The following is a 9,373-nucleotide window of genomic DNA, read 5'->3' on the forward strand; positions in this document are numbered from 1 at the left end:
ACAAATACTCATGAATGACAAGCAACCAGCAGAAAACCGAACAAATCCACAATTCTTTTCAAAGCTATCATTCACTAACCAGCATATTACCACAGAACTGAAAATTTCTCAAATAATTTCCTCACACTGCTTTTGACCACCATTTTCCTTCTTTGCTCAGGTCAGTGTATATAGGTAGAAATAACGGCCTCAATCTTAACTCCCCCTGCCTGGTGGAAACCATACTGGAGGGGGCAGTTAAAATGGAGCAGGGGTCTTACCCACTCCTTTCCCGCCTAAATCTGGTCAACTGCAATTTTAAATTGCAGGTGGGTTGGACACCTGCCACAAGCCAGCAGGATCCTCTTTAAATAGGCAGATTGGGCTCTGATGATGTCATCAAGGTCCGATCTGCTATTTTTACTTGATGTCTGAGCAGGGGAGCAGTGATGGTTTCCCCACCAGGCCAAACCTGCTGGGAACAGCAGCCAGGGCCAGAAGAGCGAGGTAAGTGTTTAAATTGTATTTGGTTCCTTGTTTGCTAGGAAGAGCAAGAGTGCTCCTCTATGGCCCACATGGAAGCCTTGGGCCTACTCTGCCCCCTCCTTCCCCAGACCGCAATTCTCTGCTGAACCTCACCGATCCACTTACCTTGTGCCGGGGACTGTTCCCCTGGGTCCCCAGCGGCAGCCCCCGCCACCCAATTTTAACGACCTGGCAGCCACTTCCCGACAACTGATCCTGTTCTATCCCTGCTTCAACTTAGGCCTCATGCCCAACTTCAGCTACATCTTCATCCACTGTTTCACTTCCTGGCCTTGTGCTCCATTTCCTCAACTGACTGCTCCGGCCAATGTCCTAGACTAGCTGTGAACAATGCCACAGGAGATCTACTAATATACATAAAAGTCATGCACCCAGAACACATAGGAACAGGAGGAGGCCATCCAGCCCCTTGAGCCTGTTCTGCTATTCAATTAGATCATGCTGATCTGTACCTCATCTCCATTTACCCGCCTTTGCTCCATAATCCCTTGATACCCTTACCTAATAAAAATCTGGAAATTCCAGATTTCCACCAGCCTTTGTGTGAAAAAATGCTTCCTGATTTCTCAACTGAATGGCTTAGCTCTAATTATAAGATTCTTGTTCTGGATTCCCCCACCAGGGGAAATAGCTTCTCCATATTTACCCTATTGAATCCTTTTATCATTTTAAACACATCAATTAGACCACCCTTCAACCATCTAAACTCAAGAGAATGCCAACCAAGTTTATTCAACCTGTCTTTGTAATTTAACCCTTTAAGCCCTGTATAACTCTGGTGAATCTGTGCTGGACTGTACCAAGGCTAATATATCCTTCCTGGGGTGCAGTGCCCAAAACTGAACACAGTACTCCAGATGGGGTCTGACCAAGGCTATGTAAAACTGAAGCATCACTTCATCCCCTTTGTATTCCAGCCCCTTGAGATAAAGGTCAATATTCCATTATCCTTTTTGATTACTTTTTATTCTTGTACATTAGTTTTTAGTAATTTGTGTACCTGGACACCCAAATCTCTTTGCTCCTGCACCATGCCTAGTCTTTCGCTATTAAGAAAATATTCTGATTTGTCTTTCTTGATTCCAAAGTGGATGACCTCACAGTTTCCCACATTGAAGTCCATCTGCCATAGTTTTGCCCACATGCGTCCATCACACCTCAAAATGTCACTGTTACATCTCAAAGTATCACACTTCAAGGTGTACATCACACTTGTACCCTGACTCGTTCAAATATTGTTTTCATAAATCGTCAACAGATCACAGTTGAACGGATATGGAATGTTCCAATCAACAAGTAGCAAATGCAAGTGAAAATCACCAATCATGAGTTGGCAGTCATCAAACAATACCAATAAACAAAGACACGGAACCACTGAAACTGCTCCATACATTTTTGAAGATCCTTCAGCTGCTATATTGTTTGGTCAGTAACCTGAAGAACAAAGTAATAAAATGAAGATTTGCTATATTATAAGTACATAAGAATTAAATAATTTGCAATTTTTCAGGTCTCTCTATATGTGTGACATGAAATTTTGCCTATTTTTAATGTCTCAAAAGCGACCAACAGGAAAAAGTGGTCGGCATTGGAAGGATCAAACCATTATTCAACTTTGCAGGGAGGTCTGAATAAAAGTCCAAAATTTAAATATGCTCGTTTAACATGTGCATTTTTGAAATCATGCTTATTTAAGCAGAATATTTTAGTTACAATATTTACTATTGTAGTTATTTGACAAGTAGGAAGATATATATTAATTTAACCTTTGGCCTTTGTTAAAAACAGACTTTAACCCAAAATGGGTGGGACAGTCTAACCATTTGATATACTAGGTAAGGAATTGCTGTATTCAGATATCTCTCAGAAAACCTTTGAAAGTAAATATAATTTGTATTCTTCAAAACATGAGGCTAGGAGTTACTGATGGCATTCCTCTCTCCCCCATTGTAATGGAGGCATTAACCTATATATTTGAAATCGGTTAAGGCTGCCATTAAAACATCAGATAGTGGAATGTTATATAAAAGTGTTAGACATTTATATCGTTGACAGTAATTTTGAGGCTATTGTATATTAAACCTCTAGCCATGAAGGAAATGTAGAAAGAACTCTGAGTTGAACCATTATTGTTTAAACTGTGTTTAATATTGAAAGAAAAGCATGTTAAAACAGGGGGCCAGACCATGTTTGGCATGCTTTAGTTTGTGTAACACAGATGAGATAAATTTAGATTTTAATATTTTGTGCCACGGCTTTTGATTTCCTGAGACAATGTCTCTGTTCTGAATGTGACAATCTGCCATCTGGTGTTCTATCTGACATTGTTGGCCTGTCCTATATAAAATTACCCTTGTATCTAGATGAAGCTATTGTTTCAACCACTGTCGTGACCCTCATGCCAAGAGAAAATGAGGCAGAAGGTGTGAGCGAGAGAGAGAGAGAGTTCCTTAAAGAGTTGCTGAACGGAATGCAAAAGAATTTTGCATGTGCCCAATGAAGTATCGGTCCTGCAGCTTTCGTTTTTATTAATATATACATATATATATCACTATTTATATAGTGAATCTCATGCAGCATTGCATGGTGAGTTGAAGAATAGGCTGTTTTATATCGATAGGATTGCTATGCCATGTTATGCACAATGTATTCAGGGCACTGATTTATAGTGACTAAAAATCGAATCCCATTTTTATTACTATGTTAAAGGATTTCTATTTGTATTTTCAGCATACAGTTGTGAGATTTGTTTATTTTTCCATGAAAACTGTAAATGAGTGACTTTGATTGTTATATGCTTACTTATGTACCTAATGTTTATCATTTATCTTTTTTTAAAGCCCAGGGTAGACAGAAATATGGCAGGCAACATGCAGCAGATAGGAGGCCGATTTGGCAGGACTGAGAGGGGCTTTTGTGGGTTTTACCAACAATTACGGTGGGGGGGGGGGGGGGTGCTGGGCTTTGGTAGCATTAGGGCGTGGCACTGGGAGGTGGTTCTGAGGTATTGTAGCACTCTGGAGGGGAAACCTAGATTTTGACAGCAATGGAGGGCAGAATGTGGGGATTCATTGGTTGGGTGATTCCTGGAAATTGCCATTAGTGGGGGAGGAACCCAAGATTTGGCAGCACTTACCATCTCCCAAATATTGCAGCACAGTGAAAGAAACCGGGCATGTGGGAGCATCAGGGAGTGGTACTGTGGCCTGTCAGTACATGGAACGGAAGGTCCTTCATTGGTACCAGGGTCTGGAGCACTTGGGGGAGGGCAGAGATCTGGCTGCATTGCAGGATGGTCTCAGGTCTAGTAACATTGGGGAGAAGTGCTGCTGTCTGACAACACTAGGGCATGGAATTTTTGGCCTAGTAGTGGGGGGGAGGGAGTATACTGGGAGCTGAGGGTCCCAGGATATTGCAGTACTTGGAGGGGACAGGGTGGTAGCACAAGGGGCATATAGGGCTAGTAACATTGAAGAGGGGTATTCCTGGGCCTGAGATAGAACAGTAAATTCTCAGGAGGTAGGTACCTGTAAGGACATGTATTTTTATTTAACTGAATATTGCAGAGAAGTAACCTTCCTGGTGTATAAAATGGAGAATAATCAATGGCAAGGAAGTGTGTTAAAAGGCAGTGACACACGCATGGGATTCCAATGTCATAAATCATGGGCTGCTGCACTTCAGTGGGAATCTTGTTACCTTACCTTGGATGTCAAATAGCTTGTCACCAAATGTGGCATTTAACAATTTTGCTTTATCATAAGGCAGGACTTTGGGATGTGGCATTACGATAGAGTTCCCTGCCCTTTTGATTGCCAAATCTTATCCTTCAACTAAAATATTTCTGATCTTTGCTGACTACTTAACGCATGTTGAAAAGTTTTTGATGGAAATAAAATCAGGTATTGCAGTGAATGCCAGAAATAATTAAAATACCCTTGTTTTTGTTTTAAAAAATCATATGTTAGACACAAAATAGATTATGGCTAGCCATGAGATGAGAAGTTTCTCTGATTGAGAACCTGATCATAACTCACTTGACACTTCAGCATGCATAAAGTTTCCTGTTCAGCCATACTTAGGTTGATATTTAGCATAACTCCATGAGTCTGTTTAAAAAATGTTAAGCTTTCATCATGCATCAAACAGACAATTTCATCCTGTCTGCACTGGATTTGAACCCAAGTCATAGGGGTGAAAGGCCAGTGCCCAATCCACTGCATCGCCCAGTTCCCCTTTCTCAATAGGCCAGAATTTACTGTCAAAATAACGGTGAGGCTAATGGTGCTCGTTGTTATTTATGCGCTAATCACACAGCAATTTCAGGCGGGGGGTAGATGCGCGGTTAAACATGAAAATCAGGAAGTTGCTGTCTGCGATGTTCTGCTCTGCCGATAGCTTCCCGAAAACGGCATCTCGCTGTCTGCTCACCAATGAAATGCATTGAACGGCGTGAAGTTCCTGTATTTGCGCAGTAGATATGAACTAAACTCGCCGCAGAAAGTTAGGGCTTGGCCATTTCAGTCCAAGTGCCCTTTTTAACAGTGCAATAAGTGTTAATTACTGCCAGTCAACCTCTGTGGCACTGAAAATTAACTATTACAAGTGTGGAGTCTCATTCCTGCAGGTTTTAATTGTTGCAGGAGATTTTTTTTAAATTAAATTATTTTTTTTACTTTTTCTTTCTGTCTCTTTTTTCTCTCTCTCTTAATCCAATCTTTCTTTTGCTCTCTTTATTTCGCTTTCTGTGCCTGATTTGACATTGAGTTCACTATTCTAACTTACACTTCCTAGTTCAGACTCCATGCTGGTCATTAACAATGTGTCGATCTGATTGGTTAAGGAGATACCCAGTTACTTGTCCTGTTTACTCAGGTCCCAGATGCCCTGTAGAGGGCGCTGTGCCATTTCAATCTCTCACTTACAGCAACTTCCATTGCAAAGTCTCATGGAAATTAAACGGGCAAGTCTAACTGTTGGCCACTTATAGTAACTTCTGGCTCTATATCTTTACTTCAAGTTTCAGCTTAGTTTCATTCTCTAGAATTGACAAAAGGACCCCATACATTGAGCAAGAATATTGTTTCACTTACATACAAACATCACATCAGCAAGACTATAAAACACTGCTTCCAAAACACATCTTGGAGGTTATTGGACTGACTGAGAAATACATTCTGTACCCTTTGTGAACTGATACTATCTTTATTGTTTTCTAAGTATTTGTACCATCCAAAACTTGCTGATTGGGCTGCTTCTTTTTAATTACCCTACATATAAATAAATCAGGCTATAAGTTTTAGCTTCAATGCAACAAATTCATAGTGTGGTACTTAACTTCTTTTGGAGTATACAGGAGAATATGTAGGGCATCCCATGTGGTTCCCAGTATATTAATCATAATAATCATAGCATGCATTAAAAAGGTGCAGAGTTTGGTTCCTAAAAACTTAGTCTGCTTTTGTTGGGGTAAGTACTGAATAAAATGTTGGGAGGAAGCCCGGATCGTAACAATATCCTTTAATCTCTCTCTTTCTTTCTCTCCATCTCTAAGTCACTGCTGTGGGCTGATTTTTTGCTGCTCATACCAGTTTCACTCAATGGGCCAAGTGTGGTCTCTGCAATCTAAAACTGTCAGTAGAGATCACAGGACTATAAATTTAAAAAAAGAAACAGCTGACAAAGATGAAATATGGTGACCATATTCTGAGAAGAATGTGGCCTGTTCTGCACAAGTGGGAGACTGTGTGACACGCAACTGGACAGCTTCCCACCCCTGGTGAAAAGACTGCTTCATCCCAATGCAATCACAGTGTTCTATATATTATTACTTCACTGGGCTAGAAAATATACAGGGCTGACTGTGGACTGACACTAGCTCATTTCATACATAATCGAACAAGTCTGAATGGTCAACTCTTGAGTGTCTGCAGCATGGTTTAATGTCATGTTAAACTGAATTGTGTTCTTATTATCATTTATCAAACTTGTACCTTTAAGTGAATAGTATAATTAGAGTTTCACGTCTGATGAAAATCAACAATGCATCAGTTCCACAATTGTGAAGTAAAATATAAATATAAGATAGTCACTAATAAATCAAATAAAGAATTCAGGAGAAACTTCTTCACCCAGAAAGTGGTTAGAATGTGGAACTTGCTACCACATTTGAGGTGAATAGCATAGATGCCTTTAAGGGGAATCTAGATAAGTACATGAGGGAGAAGAGAATAGAAGGATATGTTGATAGGGTGAGATGAAGTAGGGTGGGAGGAGGCTCTTGGGGAGCACAAACCTGGCATAGAACAGTTGGGTTGAATGGCCTGTTTCAGAGCTGTAAATTCCATGTAATTCTATGAAATATTTGGTAAATCATTATAGTTACTGTCACATTTGAACAGCACATACTGTTCTTATAATTGGTGATCTAACATTTATATATTTCAAACAGTAGTGATATTGGTGATGTTTTTGCATTTAATTCCTATCACAGATAGCTAAAATATTGTTACAAATTGATAGCTGACAATCTTCAAATATTTCATCATAGCTGAACTGAAAAGTGTTGTACAACTTTTGCAGTGCGATTTGCACTAGAAATTACTCCCCGCCCCTCTGTAATTTCAAGAGAGCTTCAAAGGGTAAAGTCAATAACATAGTTTCCCTGAGTTCTGACGAAAGGCCTTCGACCTGAAACGTTAACTCTGTTTCTTTCTCCACAGATGCTGCCTGACTTGCTGAGCTTTTCCAGCATTTTCTGTTTTTAGAATAGTTTCCCTGTCCGCCTTCCCCATTGAAGAGTTAAAAAAAGAGTTAATATACTTGTTCCCCTCCCCCAACCCCCCAAAAACCATCCTGACCGAATGACAGCTAGTAAGAAGTCCGAAGCACGGGCAGCTTTCCTGTGGGAACATATTTGTACTCAGAATTCTTTACCCGGGCAGTATTTCCCTGCCGTGTTCCACCATCACCCGCAGGTGGAAGAATTGGGCTCTCGCTCCACACAGTGTTTGGGGTAACCTCACAGACTGTGGGAGATAACATGTGTTCAGAAATACTTTAAACATGGCCATAAATGCTATAATAAGACACCAGAATAACTGCAAACCAGATATGATGCCTGCAGTCTCAATATTAAAATTAAGGTATGTGTCGCAGACCTCCTACTTTAAAAGAGTTCTCTTCAGGACGATACAGTACAATTCTCCTTATTTTAAGTACAGTATAGCAGCTTGAACTCAATTCACGAGACTGAAACGTATTATTCTTAGTACAATAAAACAGCTGCGGCTTAGGAGTTGTTTCATGAACTGGTGTTTATTTCTATTTAGGCATTTAGTCGATACATAGCAATCAAATCCACAAAGGGACAAGCACTTTGCATTGAGTGTATCACGTTCTTAAAAAACAAACACAAATAAACATGTTAAACTAAACCATAAATAATATCACGCTTACATAATCAGAGTAAATATTATTAGAACCTCAACTCGGATTTCATATTTCCCCTTCAGGCTCCAATACAGTATTTCGCCTACTTATCTGATTTGGCAACCAATAATAAACATTGGCAGTTTGCGAATTTGTGTAACATCTGTGTTTTTGTTGTCAAATGGTGGCTGTGTCATTGGTAATGATTTATACTATGTTTGGATATCTGTCTAATTCCATCTAAATCCCCGCTCACTGCATTGGCGTCACTCATCACACCGCACGAAGCCAAGACTGAATTGGCAAACTGAAACCAAGTATTGAGGGTTAAATTTGTAAAACACAGAGTGTCAGTGTTTTACTGAAGCTGCATGACCCCAGTCCTCCCCACGTTTAACCAGTCGGGAGTTGTTTCCTTTTGCCCGTTCGTGGAAACCTGCCAAAAGAAAATCACATAGAGATTTACTAAAGCATTTTTAAAAGTGTGGAGACATGTGTTAAGAGAAAGAAAACACAACAATTAAGCCAGTGAATGGGGGTGGGGGGAGGGCGGGGGAATGAAGGAAGGAAAGACATTTAGTACAAGAAATAAAAGGTGGAATACTATAATAACATTAATTAAATTTAGTAATGAAAGGAGGAAATGACAAAACAAAAGCAAAATAGTCGATGCTGGAAATCTGAAATAAAAACAGAAAATGCTGGAAACGCTCAGCATCTGTGGAGAGAGAAACAAATATCAGGTAAAATGTACATTGAAAACTGTTGATGAACATTACTTCTTGCAGGTATCTCTGTGCTTTGGACTATGTCGTTTACTTTAATTTTAATCAGCTCCACGGCCCATCTATTAACGTCGATATTTTCACAGCGTGGATAGCGATACCGAAGGGCCGATCCTCTTACCTTGGGACGAGTAGGCTGCATTCCCGAAAACTATAACCTCACTGTCTGTGACTGCATCGTCTGCGGGAAGTACCGTCGAGATGTTGGACAGAAACCGTTTCCCAACGAGGCGAAGCGAATTCAGATGAAGTGATGCAGAAACTTGGATCTGACCAATAAGTTGTGACAAATCAATATTGCAAAACGAGATGCGTATAGGATTTAAAATAAGATGTAACGGGAACTCACACCCAGCCCATGTTGTTTGTGCCCTGACTCTGTGAGTCAAGGTGAATTACAATATCGATGCATTTTACGCGCTTGTTTCTCGGACGACCTACCAGGCTGATAAAAGAAATCTCTGGAATCCAGCAAGACAGCTGTCACGCAAAACATGAGGTGGCAACGTGATTAGCATAGTTTGCTTCTTCAGTCAGTTCTAATAGCACACGGATTACATTTCAGATGCTTCATATATGCAGTTTTGTCTGTGTTAAAGGCGCCTTTCATCCCTGGTTAAAAAGGTCTTGTG

At 40.3% G+C, this 9,373-nt stretch overlaps 1 long non-coding RNA gene across 1 annotated transcript; it reads right to left on the reverse strand.

The window, feature by feature from the left end:
• Positions 1-7,823: 7,823 nt before the first annotated feature.
• On the reverse strand, positions 7,824-9,370 carry LOC137340144 (uncharacterized). Its single transcript, XR_010966719.1, has 2 exons — positions 8,863-9,370; positions 7,824-8,392 (listed from the first exon to the last, which is right to left on the reverse strand). It is a non-coding gene; the product is annotated as an uncharacterized lncRNA (long non-coding RNA).
• Between the last annotated feature and the right edge of the window lie 3 nt (positions 9,371-9,373).

Source organism: Heptranchias perlo, chromosome 21, assembly GCF_035084215.1.
Source record: "Heptranchias perlo isolate sHepPer1 chromosome 21, sHepPer1.hap1, whole genome shotgun sequence".
Classification (NCBI taxonomy): Eukaryota; Metazoa; Chordata; class Chondrichthyes; order Hexanchiformes; family Hexanchidae; genus Heptranchias; species Heptranchias perlo.